The 12,442-nt window shown below is 37.5% G+C and overlaps 1 protein-coding gene across 13 annotated transcripts in view; it reads left to right on the forward strand.

The window, feature by feature from the left end:
* The window catches only part of TRAF3 (TNF receptor associated factor 3), a 72,549-nt gene that overhangs the window by 21,539 nt on the left and 38,568 nt on the right, over positions 1–12,442 (forward strand). Inside the window, exons 2-3 of one of the 13 annotated variants that reach the window (XM_087747764.1) lie at positions 1,103–1,252; positions 2,123–2,266. The exons of 10 other annotated variants lie outside the window; for them this stretch is intronic. The gene's annotated coding sequence lies outside the window, so the exon portion shown is untranslated. Of the gene's footprint in view, positions 1–1,101; positions 1,253–2,122; positions 2,267–12,442 lie in introns of those variants that run through there. 2 more of the 13 variants (XM_087747765.1, XM_087747758.1) reach the window with 2 other exon arrangements.

Raw genomic sequence — 12,442 nt, forward strand, 5'->3', positions numbered from 1 at the left:
AAGTTGACAAACAGTTATTTGTACTTCATATGTATTAAAATATTTTTTTTTGAGTCAGTTTTTGCTTTGATTATCCAATATAATAAGGAATTGTTTTCAAGAACAATGTTCTGGGAATGTTCCTTCTCTTACGTTAATCTTAAGAGCTAAAAACCCAATCCTTTCTATGTCTTATCCATGTCTTTGGATGGTTTTTTAATGCCAGAATTTTAAGGGTATAGCACGGTCATAATGCTGCTGTTCAGCTGTGGAGTGCACTTGTTCCGTAAGAATGAAACCTTGGAGGTGCCTGAATTCTCTGTGAATCAGAAGGGGTTGGTTGGTGTGTTGGGAGAGAAAGGAGAGGCTCGAAGTGCAAGCTCCCTGCACTAAATTCAGCTCTATAGCTAAGAATATGAATGGACAGTGACCAGGGCAATCATAATTGGTGTCTAAACTCAGGATGGGAGCTTGAAAGAGCTTTAGAACGTAAATTTCTTGCTGAGTTACTATATAAGTATTTAGTACAGAAATTCATACTTCATTCATGACATCTGTGAGAATTACGGGCTGATTTCAATTTGTATACTGTTTTGGTGGGGAAAGTGTTGTACAGTTGCAGATCTTCTTTTTGTATGAGTAAGAGTTTATTCCTGTATTTTTCTGTAAATCCCAGTGCTGGGCTATTTTTCCAGATACTGTGTTTCTAGAATGAGCCAGATTGGGCTTTCCTGGGCCAAGGTGTTTCTTTTGCCAGCATCTGTCAGGACTTGTCAGCCTGTTACTTAATAAGATTCTGGTCCAAAGTAGCATGGCTGCTACTTTGTTAGTAACAGTAGCCTTTCCTTTCTACCTCCTGAGGACCACAGGTGAATTGTAGCACATGACAAAGATCAAAAAATCAGAAAGCCACAAAAAAGGCTCATCTATAGCTGTGGAAGCTTGTGGCATTTCTCCTGACTAGATAAATGTTACCTTGGTCTCATGTTACAAAGTCAATTACTTTAGCCGTGATAACGGCAATGAGAGCCCAGCACATTTAGTGGCAGGTATGCAATTCTGTGACTGTCTGAACTTCCATGAGCAGCTCTGTGTGACTGCTGAGGCTGATCCATCTTTGCAGCATTCTGTGCAGGATGAGAGCTGGGAACACGCTGCCGAGGTGGGCCCTTGGTGCCGGTCTGCTTAGTCTCATCTGGGAACATCGCTGCTCTGGCACTACGGAATAGCTGCTCAGATTTGTCAGGGTTCACTGGCACTGTTGGACTCTGTGGTAGGTGGACGCAAACTTCATTGACAAGATTTGAGAAGCTAAAATTCTTGCAAAGATGTGATTTGACTGTGTATGTTGTAAATGGTCAGGTGAGGTTACTGCAACGTGCTTACAAAATGTTGTCCTTGAAGTGTAAATGTGAAGAGAGACTGTGAGGACTTCAGATTTAGTGTCCTGGTGGCCTGGGCATTCTTGTAGCATTTGTTGCATCTAAATTTTACTATCAACATTTAGGAATGCACGTAGATAGAGATTGATGGAGAGTTGTATTAATTATGCTTTCAGCCTCTTTTTCTCTGTGCCTGTAAAAATTTCAGTATCAAACAAGCTTCCCCAAACCAGGTTGCTTCCTTCTAATGATCTGTTTGAATATTGTCATAGGGTCGTTGTGGTTTTGGTTTTTTTTTGGTTGTTTTTTTTTTTTAGAAACATTCTGCAGAACAATTAGTTACTTTCCCAGAATTGGGCTGATGTTTCCAAATGGAATTTAACAGACTGTTACCAAGAAAATGGCACTGCTCTGAAGATTTTGTACAGTCTGTAATGACACGTATTGTATCTGGGTGGAGAAGCTTGTGTGTGCGTGAAGGCAGGAAAAATTAGCTGTGATTTTTACTTTCTGCATGTCCTTTTATAATGCTGGTTTGTTGAGAGTCCTTTGTGAACAATAGTGGAGGAGAGGAAAACAATGGTTTAAAAATTATATGGTGGTATATTACCTATAATGGTCTTTATGTTATTTTTGAAATTTATCATTAAAAATTAGTTTGATACTTCCTCAGTTTCATTAGACTAACTTTACAGATTCTGAGAAGCCTGTTATAGGGTTTTTGTATGAAGGTAACATAACTTAAACTTTTCTTTCTTTAGGGCAAAGAAAGAAACTGGGCAGACTATAGCAAAGCTCCCCTTATTGGCAAGAGTAAGGAGAACCCTACCAGAGCACTGAGAAAGCCTATTCTCCTTTCTCCTCAAGCTGCCAATCAAATGAGATTCAAATAAAACAAAGGAAATGTAAGCAATCAAAGAGTCTTCCAGATTTGGGGGAAAGGGAGGGGTGTTAGTGTGTGGGGAAAAAAAAGAAGTATACAAATTTCATCAGGAAAACTGTTGCATGAACTTTGGAAATCAAGAGTTTTTTTTTTTAAACTAACCAGTCCCCTTTTAATATTGTAATCTCTTCAGTTGTCTTTCAAGGAGAATCGTTATGTGAGTAGCAATATATAATTGCAGACTGATACAGAGTTTACCTGGTAGCAGATAGCTAGCGGAGGGGTTAGAAGAGGTAGTGAGTAAGAACAAAGGTTGGGCTGGGAAGAGGACAAGAACTATCAAGGGTTTCAACCTGTGTGCCGTTCTGACAGCAGCTGTGATACTGGGAAGGTATTTGAATGGAAAAGGGTCTTGTAACCTGGTCTTCAGGTGAACCTGTTATAACGAGTAGATTCTAAGAAAGTACATATATTTTATGGAATTGTGTTACTGCTAGTTTGGAGACTCACCTTTAATCTTCTAATGCTTGTAGCTTGACTTGTGGGTTGCTTGAAACTGTATTCACATCTATGTCAAATTCTTTGGTGGCACTGCCACTGCTTTGTGTGGCTGTGATACGGTAAAATTCTTTCTTGTTGCTTTTGTTTTTAATATAATTTTTTTTGGCTGCTGGGAAAAATCTCACGTTTGTCAAGCATGAAAATTCTGATAACATTGGATAAACTTTGAAGGAGAAATATTTATTTGGGATTATAGATTGATCTACTTTCTCTCATAGGGTTGCGTTTTGGTTTTGGTTTTTTTTTTTTGGCCTTTTATTTGAGTGGATGGCTGAACTGGACCGTACTCAATCCAAACTTCATGATCTTTCTAGTTAATGGTTAGGACACTACATTTATAAAGGAGTTTGTGATTTTTTTTTTTTTTTTTCCCCCCTCCTCCTAAAGCATGAGTACTCAGATAGAGGAGAACATTTTACCTGCGCAGTCTTTTTACTGCATTGAAGTAGGTGGTTACCATTCATGAGGAGTAGTTTTCCACTTGCCTGCCATCTCAAGCTTTGCTGGAAGTCTTCTCCTTTTTTGCCTTGGTTTTTAATTCAGCATCTAGTCATACACATAATGTTTTCTCTTTACATCAAAAATGTAATACAACTTTTTGTGAGGATAACCATTGATACTGCTGATGACTTTGGTCCGAATTTTCATATGCAGCACTTGGTTTCCATTGCACTGCTGCTATGATGAAAGATAGACACCAGGAAAATACATTGCAAAAATCTGTGTTGTTGATTTTTATGTTGTGCTTCAAGGTAAAACTTGAATGTGGTAGCGGAGGGCTTGATTGAAACTACTGCTCAAAAATCCTCAGATGACAGAAAAAAGGGGGCTATATAAAGGGTAGTATATGAGTACAAAAAGTTTGTATTAATAGAGATGAGCTCTTACTTGCATATTATATTCAGCTTAGGCCACTTTTTAAAAAATATATATCTGGAGATGGTAAAAAAATTGGGTGATGACATATCATTAAAGATTTATAATTTACATATGGGAAGAAAGAGAAAATTGGGATTGTCCTCATTCAGCTGAGCCTAGATACTGTAGATTTGCCTTAATTAGAGCTGCTGTTGGCCCTCTATCCTCTGTGAGTGCACTAATGAAATCCCTTACTCAGTGAGACACAGAAGCTGTTTGGATTGATAACAAAATGTATCCTTGTTCCAAAATGGGATAACCCTCACTTATACTTATTTGCTGACAGCTATGCGGGTGATAGCTGTGATTAGTAAAACTCTGGTGTAGTCAATACCCAGGAGAATAAATTAATAAAGCTGTAAAAAGAAAAAAAAAATACAGTGTGAGTTTGCGTACAGCTAGTTTCATAATTCCTTCCCACCCTCCCCGGAATAACTGTCTTGAAAAGTGGAAGATGGGGAAAAAAAAAAAAAAAAAAGAAAAAAAAACAAACAAAAACCTGCCACCCCAAAACAAAAAAAAAAACCAAAGAAAAACCCCCAAAACCAACAACAACAAAGAAAAAAACAAACCAAAAAACAAGGGAAAACTAGTTTTTGACACTGTGTGATTAACCTACAAAACTTGCTGATCTGAGATAACACTAGGAATTTTCTGCTCTTGGCCTCAAAATAATTGCTTCTAGGGTTAGCAGAGGTATAGAGGAAACAGGAATCATGCTTAACAGATGCTTTGGAGTTACCTTTTTATTTAGTTTTTTCTTTTTCTTTTTCCTCCAACTGCTGTATGTTGCTAGAAAACTTTCAACTCTGTCTACTGAAAACAAATACTCTTATTCCATAGGCTTGAATGAAATTATGACAGAATGTCAGTCTGTGCTGTAGGCTGTGAGCCTATCACTAGTGTCGTGTAGAGGCTGTTTAATGATGGAAAAGAATCCGAGGAACTGGATTGTGCCTGACTTCATGGATGTCTATTACGGCATTTTTTTATGTATTTTGGGACTTTTATGTGATACTGTAGGAAATGCATTGGTATATGTTCTTAACTGGATTCAATTTGACGCTTTTTTGAGATCCTCTAAAGGCAGCAGTACAAGAGCTTCCCAAACAATGTGAAGCAGTTCGAAAGCATTCTTCACAGAAGGCTTTATGATGTTACCATGGTAGTTCTGCTTATCTATAGAGGCGAGGGTACCTTGACCTCTCTGGCTGTTTGTCTATAATATTATACTTAGTGTTTTCAGATCCTGAAATTGCTTCATATAGATCATAAAGCATTGCACTGCAGTTTAATTGGAAAGTAGTATGGGGAAAAAAAGGGCTTTTTTTTTTTTTTTTTTTTTTGGAGACTAGGAAATGTGGGCATTTGCTCCAATTGGAAGTTATTCTTTGCATTCTGCATATCTAGACTGTGCCTACAAGGATCTTTATAACTCAACAAGTTCCTTCCTTTCTTACATTGCTGGGAAACATGTTTTGTGAATCTAACTCTTCAGTTACAAAAAACCCAGCTTCTTCCATGAACTGGGAAACATGTTTTGTGAATCTAACTCTTCAGTTACAAAAAACCCAGCTTCTTCCATTTATAAGGGTAAAAAATGCTTTAGAGAGCAATGAATATGAAGTTCTGACTCTGAATATTCTGACAAGTCTGAATTAAGGATCTATGACTTTTTCCAAACCTTGTTTTTTACTCTTGAAAACTTCAACTTCAGTAATACATTTTTACTAGAGATGTAGAAACTGGAATACACTTTAGTATAACTAGAAATACTAGTACAAGTGTTTTGGTGGTTTGTTTTTTTGTTAAATTATTTTATTTTTCTGTGGTTTTTTTTTTTTCTCTTCCAGATTCCATTTACAGATGTGTTTCAATTGTTTTTTTCCCTCTAATAGACAAATCTTAACACCACTACCCCACCCTGTGCCCCTGGCTTTTCCCAACATGTTGGTCATAGAAAATACAATCTAAACAATTAGAGTATACAGTATAAACACTGAAATCACTGAAGTTAAACCTAATATCATTTCATTAAACATGCGGACAATGTTTTTGTCTTCCCCCACATTCTGATAAATAATAAAATAACGGCAAATGACAAAGGAGTTGCCCTCATGCTCTTTTTTCCTTTTTCTTCCTGAATAAAAAGCAATGATTTCAGACAAAGCTGAAGATGTCATCTAGAATGGTGGAAAAATCCACTTAAGATTAGTGAGAGGTTGAGATCTGTGCATGAATGAATGTCTTCCAGGCAGTTTAATGTTAAATAAAATATTCTGATGATGTCACTTGCTGTTGTTAGTTTCTAGAATTTCATTAGTATTTAGGACAGTGTGAAAAAGTAATTATTTCTTATCTGTGTTTCATAGCATGCAGTGGTCAACTGGATAAAATGGAAGAGCAGGAGGTGTTTTAGGTGGGTGAGTTAGTTTCCATAGAAGACAGGATAGATAGATAGAAATTTTTTTTTTTTTTTTTTTTTTTAGCTTTGGATGTAGGCTTAGAAAACTTACTTTTGGTTAGAGTGGAAAGAATTTCTTGTGGAAGTGAGCTACTGTGATCTCAGTTTTCTGGGACAGCCATTTCTAGTTCCACAATCCTTCATTTCAACATTGAAATCAAAAAGTACAGAGCCATACTTGAAGTTGCATTCTGTTTCATTTACCAGCTTCCTCTATACTCTGCTGTGTTCAGAATTTCCTGGGAGGATTATTTTGTTAAAGATGAGCTGCATTTTTAAATTAGACTAACTAATTTTTTTGGGATTCTTGAGAAGGCAGTTTTCCTGTAATTATTTATAATAAGCCTCTTGAAGTGCTTTGGGTTTTTTTTTATTTGCTGGTCTCTGACACCTTTGCCTTCAGGTACTTTCTTCTAATAATTGCAGAAGATGAGGTAAAGAATTGTAAGACAGGTAGTACCTCTTCTTAGATTTCAAGGCTGGATTCATTAAGAGTCAGCACAGATGCACTCTGCCAGAAATTGGCAATGCAGAAAGTATTCTTCATGCACTTGCCAGTCAGCAGAGTAGATAGATAGACTGTGATTTGAAGAATATCTGTTGCTATTCTGCTAGACTTTTGAAATTTCATTAGGTTTGAAACTGAGGATTTCTTTGATTAACAGAGTGGAAAAGAACAGCATCTGTTGATAAGTCTTGGTTTAAAAAAAAAGAAAAAAAAGACTGAAAATAAAGACAGCAAGATTTTTCGATTCCTACTTGGTGATTTTAGACATGAAGAGACTTTGGCGTCTTAAGTTGATATAATTTGATTATAATTGATATAACAAGTTGTTTCTGATAAATCATGTAGCAGATTTTTCTTGAAGGCACACCTTGGGAGGAAAGGGGGACATTTTAGGTCACTAGAGAATGAGACATCTTTTTCTAGGACTGTATACTTTGGCCAAAATGATTTGGACATGCCATCTGCCTTAACCCTTGTTGATCCTTGTTGGGATTTGTCATGGGTAGTTCAAATTTACCGTTTCCCGGTCGTAGCAGGCATAAGTGGGAAACATTAAATGACTTCTCTTTTGGGTGTGTGTGATTTGACATTACCACTTGTAACATGTGAACTAATGACTTCTATGCTGTGCAACAAAAGCAAAGGAAATATTAGGCTTGCTGTAAAACGAGAAGTGGAGAAAATCAGGACTGATGGAAGTAGCTTTCTATAAAACCAGAGTATTCAGAATGCAAATATGAACTGGTTTTGCTAGTTCTCCCTTCAAAGCATATATAAAACAATTTTGTAAAAGGAAACTACCTTTAACTTGAAATATTATGATTAATGTGGCATTTCCCAGAATATTTGATCTGAATATTTTTCCTCTGTGGTGGATTAGAACTTTTCCTTTGTAAACAGAGCCAGAAGTTACAAAAAAATACAGAGTGTTGATCCACTTCCTCCACAGGGGACTGGCGTATGTATCTCAATCATGGACTTCCCCTGAACAGCAGAGGAAGAGATTAAAGTACACTTTGTCCTATGATCATCTGATAGTCTTTTCATCTTTCCTATTTTTAAATGCTTCTACTAAAAACCTTGTGTAGAAGTATGGATCCCAACTGGGGGTTAATTTCATAGGTGAAATGCAATAACCTTGTACGTTTTCTCTTTTCTCTCCTGCACCCATAGACAAGAACCCAAATTGGAATTCAAAATGCAGAAGAAAGTACACAGGGCGAGCTTGGACAGCATGTCTCTTATCTGTTGTCTTCTGACCCAGGCGTTCAAAGCTTAAGAGGTCTTTTGATTTCTAAAAGAGGCTTTTGATTTCTTGCACTTCAAATGACTTTATACTGTGTTTTGGTAGCCCACTGAGATTACGAAGTAATTATTGAGAGCTGTAGATAGCAAGTGTAAGTCAAAATACAAACACTTTGTTTTTATGACTGCCTCAGGCTGAATCTTAAAGCTGTTTTGTCAGCCCATATGTCATGATTCAAAAGAATGCTGTTAACTTTCAAAAAAGTAATAGTTGAACATCATGTTGGGTAAAAATCAGCTTTCCTAAATTGCACTGAAGTATTTTTCTGTTATCTTTTTTTTTTTTAATAGTTAAAATTGAAACTCTTTTGAAGTTTTTCTTCTCATCAGTGCAGTATATGTTAGACTGGAAGTTAATTGTATTCAACATAGTATTGAGTAGTGATTAAAACCGTCAGTCCCTGGGCTCCTGGATACTCCAAAACAAATTAATACTACATTATTCTTTATAAATATTCCCATCTCATCTCTTAATACTGATGTAATTACTTTGCACATCTATCCAATGCTTTCTTTTCTGTTTAGAATCCAGAAATTTGGTACACGCAGGAGGGAGTATATGTTAGAACTGTTTCTATGAACGCATAGTGTAGCAGGCTTGCTAAATTGAGTTCCCTGTACTGGGATGCTGGTTTGTTTAATCCTGTAAGACACTTCACATGAATATGTAGACTCATTGTTGAAAGAAATGGAACCAAGGAAAGTGATAAAAAGTTAAAAGAATAAAACAATGTAAAACTTCACTTACCATTCATTTTCTGCTATTCAGTCATCTTGCAAACTAGAACATGGAAAATACACAATGTTTGTGATTCAAGTGACATGCATGGTTGTTCTTTTGCAAGAATGTCAAGATACCATTTTTGATTAGACTTCTGATTTTCTAGTTCAGATAGGAAAAGAAGGAATAGCCTGTACCATCGAAGCAAAAAATAGTTTTGCTATTTGTTCAATAATTTTTACAGGATAGAGACCTTAAAGATTATGGTGAAATCTGGGTTTACTTGCTTGAGAACGCAGCAGTTCATGTATCTGAACAGGCCTTTTTTCTACATAAGAATATAATGCCATAATTGCTATAATAAAAACTCCTCACAGAGGAGTGTTAAGCACTGGAGCAGGGTGCTTGGAGAGGTGGTGGTATCTTCACCCTTGGAGTTCTTGAAAACTCAGCCTTGGACAGCCTGATGTGACTTTGAAGTTGGCCTTGCTCCGAACAGGCGGTTGGGCTAGATAAATCTCCAGTGGTGCCTTCCCGCCTCAGCATCGCTGGGATACTGCACTAATAGGTGACTGAAGAGCTTGCAAATGGCAGAAGCTTCTTGTGTGGAGAGTACTCGGTGTCTTCTCTGTGTTCTCAAATGCTTCTATCCTACTTGCTTATAGGCAAGTAATGATTTTTCCTATTGATCTTCATCTGTTCTATTATGTGTATGATCTCAAGGTCGTCTTCACAGTTAGTTTGCATTAGTTTATGCAAGGAAGGTGGATGCTTATGGAAATACAGGGCAAAGTTTAAAGTAGTTAAAATACCCGATTTATTTTAACACAAGGAAAAATAAGTTTTGAATATCAATGCTGCTTCTATATTTGTATAGGAATTGGATTTAGTATTTGAATGTTTTGCATAAAAGAAGATAAGGAATGGTCTCATCTTTTTTGCTAGCGTTGGTGACCAGCGCCCTTTCCCCATCCTCCCCTATCCCCCTCAGAATTTCCACTTAAAGCATATGCTGGAAATACCTCGGCACTGGTTGGTTGATCCTATATATGCTGTATAGAAACAGTGAACAGCGCTTCAAGCATGACAAGTGCATGGAGAAAGAAAAAAATACATCAGTAGTTCCCTTGTGCAAACAAGAGGAGGGAAAATGCCAAGACTTCTGACCTCACACAAGGCAAAATTGATGGATGGTCCTCTGCTTTCAAACCTGCCTCTCCAGTGCTGCTTCAGTGGCTGCCTAGATATTTTTGAGGAGTATTTGCAGTTTATTTATCCGTTGTTCTTCTGTGCCCCTGTCCAGACTCAACGGCGGGGCTTTTACCAGGATGCCAGGCTGAGGGGTGGCTGCATGTTGTGAGAGTGGGCCTCTGCAGCAGGACACCCTCGTGCCTAAGAGCTCTAGAGTCAAGATTCCCATGGCAGTCTCCCTGCTTAGCTTTAATTTTTTTTGACATGTGCGCACTGATTAAATTGATAATATGTTGTCACCAATATACTGCTTTCAGCTTGCATTATTGTTTTAACCAGTCATCAAGGTGTGTCAGTATATGTTGCACATTGTAATCACACTTGGAAGTAGAAGCAGAACTGAGTCAGAAGACTTGTCTAAAAGATAGTGAAAGATGTATGTTCTTTTCAGTAAGTATGTGCTAGGAATTTATTAGAAGCTATAAAATGCTGAAATATAAGACAAAGGAAAAGTTCAGATTGTTTTAATAATTTAATTTTAAAGATTTCTGTGTGATAACTTGAAGCAATAATTCTTGGTGATAGAAAGCACATGGGCTAGGAAGACTGAAGAGCTGGAAATACCACTCGAGGTACCTGATGATTTGGCTCTCTGAGGTACGCTGTAAAGTACAGAAGAAAATTCTGTGAAGAGTGAAACTGAGGAAGCCTGGTTTCCTACTAATCTGTGCTCTACATACCTTTTTTTTTTTTTACCCCTACTCCCCCCTCCTCAATTTAAAAAAAAAAAAAAAAAAAAAAAATCCTCCAGCCCACCCCCCGCCATTATAATATTGGAGGAGGCAAAGACCATGAAGTTTGTCTGGGCAAGAGGGAGCAGGTGGTCTTGGCTGGTTTGCATGTAGTTGTGTACTGACTGGCCAACTGATAGACCATACAGAGGTGGTGATGATGAGGTTGCACTTTCACAGCCTCTTGCTCACTGGGACACTACATTAAGTTTCTCTTTCTGTTCCCCACGTAGCTGCTCATTTTCGTGAAACCTATCTGTCCAGCTGGTTCCCAAGTGGTTTTGAGAGGCTGGGAAGAGAGCACAATCACAAGCCCTATCTCATTAAAAGCTAAATTTAAAAAAAAAACATACTCCACGCTACCAAAAAAATGACCTAGTTAGGATGCGACGCTGAAGTTTGTGTGGTTTTACACTTTTTAGATAAAAATATATAAACTGGTTTTTGAAGAGGAAAGGTTGAATCATCTCATTGGCCACTTTTCTGCTGTGATCTTTAGCTCCCTGTCCAAGTTCAGGTTTCTTTTTCAGAGCTTAATTTAGATATTGTGCAGGTAGTGCTGTTCTGTTTGAGTAACTACTGTTCTCAGTGCAAATTGTAATTTGATCGAAAAGCTTTTCTGTCCTAAGTAATAACCAAATTAGATTGTGTCTTCTGTTATCCTCTTCTCTGGTAATGTGACAAAAACATTTATTTCAAATAACTTCTTGACCTTTTTGAATTTGAAAACTTTGGCAAAAGCTTATTTGCTTTGTATTGTCAATACACTGAAACTGTCTTCATGCAGAGCTTGCTAGTTGCCAAATCCTGTAGTTCTTTTTGCAATCAATTTTTTGGGGGGTGTTTTAGATTATATAAGAGTTACAATTTTTTTTTGTTTTTTTAGACGAAAATTTATTTTGAATTTTTATAGAAGCGTTATTGTATTTCTATGTTGCAAATTGGGTTTATTCCAAAAGAGCAAATAAAAAGTATATGTGGTATAATACAGAATACTAATGCAGATTGCTAGGATGTTTGCCCTCTCTGCGGTGAGAACAGCTCCTTGCTTAAACAAGGAAAGAGGAAAATGCTTTTTGTTTGGGAACTCCCATGCTTTCTAATTCTTGGAACATCTTTGTCGGTAAATTCACTTTTGCTTCCAGTTTCTAAGCCTCTGTACTAATGTTAGTATGAGTTAAGTAACAACAGATTGTTCTAACCTTTATTACAGCCTGTACAGCGTGAAATATTAACTGAGGACCTGCCTCAGATACTTGAGCAACACTTGTGTTGAACAAGAGTAGTGACAAAAATGAAGCTCAGTGAGATATGACGGACTGGAGGAACCAGTGTCACCCATCTGCTGACCAGAACAATCTTGGCTTCTGCTGCTCGGCAGAAGCGTACGCTGGCTGCAGGAGAGGTGGCGGAAAGAATGTAATCAGCAGCGAACAGATTCGACCTTGGTGACTGTGCCTCTTTTTACGTGTTTATCTGTCCTGAAAGGTGATCGCTGAAGATTTAACGGTCTTAAAAGACACCTAAAAGTCATATTCTTTTATTGTGACGATTTTTCCCAGGGATAAGAAACTGGAGCTTAAGAAATAGCTAGTGGTGAATTAGGAGTTAAGATTTAGCTTGCTGAACAAGAACCAGAGTCTTTGACTGGATGGCGGCTTGCCATGCCTTTAGGAATTGGAGGCCCCCACCAGAACTGGTCTATCTTGGAAGTTCTAGCCAGACTCCTCTCCCTGCTT

Source organism: Nipponia nippon, unplaced genomic scaffold, assembly GCF_047370975.1.
Source record: "Nipponia nippon isolate SJK-2023a ecotype South Korea unplaced genomic scaffold, ASM4737097v1 scaffold_11, whole genome shotgun sequence".
Lineage (NCBI taxonomy): Eukaryota > Metazoa > Chordata > Aves > Pelecaniformes > Threskiornithidae > Nipponia > Nipponia nippon.